Source organism: Neurospora crassa, linkage group I (assembly GCF_000182925.2).
Source record: "Neurospora crassa OR74A linkage group I, whole genome shotgun sequence".
Classification (NCBI taxonomy): Eukaryota; Fungi; Ascomycota; class Sordariomycetes; order Sordariales; family Sordariaceae; genus Neurospora; species Neurospora crassa.
In genome coordinates, this window is record NC_026501.1 from 4,324,175 (window position 1) to 4,325,906 (window position 1,732).

The following is a 1,732-nucleotide window of genomic DNA, read 5'->3' on the forward strand; positions in this document are numbered from 1 at the left end:
TAAAGAATTAGAAAATAGAGGAAAATGGAATACTATAGTATTAATATTAGGTCTATATTCTAGAACGGATGCGGGCCGAACTATTCTATACCTACTATAATATAGTAATAGTTAGATACCTAAGCTAAAGGAAGACGTTAAAACGTATTAGTTAATTCTATTATTAGCTTACTATTATAACCGATATTAAATTATACGTTTATAAATATTTAGTATATTAAAAGGTTAAATTATATAATTATTAGTTATATAGGTTATTAGAATTGCTACTTATCCTTACTATTCCCTAGTAAGATATTTTGTACGATTTTATTATTAGAGTACTAAAATTATTTAATTCTATATTTAATTGGATTTATAATATAATTTTTATTATTATTAACTGCTTTACTAAATACGCTTTATATATCCCTACGTAGAAAATAATTAACGTTTAATAATTTATATTCCTCTTCTAACGAAATATCTTTTAGTAATTTAGCTTCCTAAATTTAATTATATTAAATAGAAGTAACTTTTTTATAAATTAATTTTAAAAGATTTATTATAAATTCCTAAATATTTATAAATACTTTAGTATAGTTTAATATTCCTAAATAGACGGATAAATAGAAAGGTAAAATTAAAATTTAAAATTATACTTTCAAATCTTCTACGATATAGAGTAGGTCGATTAGGCTAAAAAAATTACGTTAACGTAGTAGACGTATAATAATTATTTCTATACCGCTATTAGAAAGTCCCCTTCGGAGCTACTCTTAAGGTATTATTTTTAGGGACCGGCGGACCCGGAATAAAGGCGGAGGATAGTCCTATTAATAGTAATTACTAATTAGATTAACGAATTATTTTATAAGCGGGTAAAAATTGTAATAATTCTAGAGGTTATTAATTAAGGGTATATAAAATAGTATAATAAAGTTCGGAAGTTAAAGGAGTTCAACGTTAGAAATTAGGTTTTATTTAATATAAAGTATATTAAATAATACTATTTAAGTACTAAATTAATAAATAAATTTTTAGGACCCTTTTAAATTACCGAAGTTATTAGGGAAAAGAAGATAGTATACTAATTTGTACTCCCTGTACGTTACTAAATTTACTTAATATTCTTTATTACCCTATTAGAATTATACTATAAGGATCTTGCTACGGCGGTACTACGAAGGGAAATTATAAATATTAAGGAAGATAATATTTAGTATAAAATCGAAGCGATTATAAAATATCGTAAATCCGGCCGTTAATATTAATTCTAGGTTAAATGGAAGGGGTATCCGGATAATAAGAATTTGTAGGTTTTATAAAAGGATATAAATTATTTAGACCTTTTTAAAGAATACGAAGTTAGGGAAATATAATAATAGTATATTAGTAGTAAGCCGATTATTAGGTTAATAAGAGTTAGTTAAGTAGAGGAAGGAGAATAGTAATTATTTAAAAACGTAGAGTAGAGACGCGAAATATAAATATAAGACGTAAAATGTAAAATAGAAATATAAAATATAAATATAAGACGTAAGACGTAAAATAGAGATATAAAACGTAAATATAAGACGTAAAATGTAAAGTAGAGACGTAAAATATAGATGTAAAATATAAGATATAAAGTAGAGATGTAAGATGTAAATATGAGATATAAAATATAAATGTAAAATATAGATGTAAAATATAGATATAAAATATAAATGTAAATTATAAAGTAAAAATATAAAGTAAAGATATAGAGTAG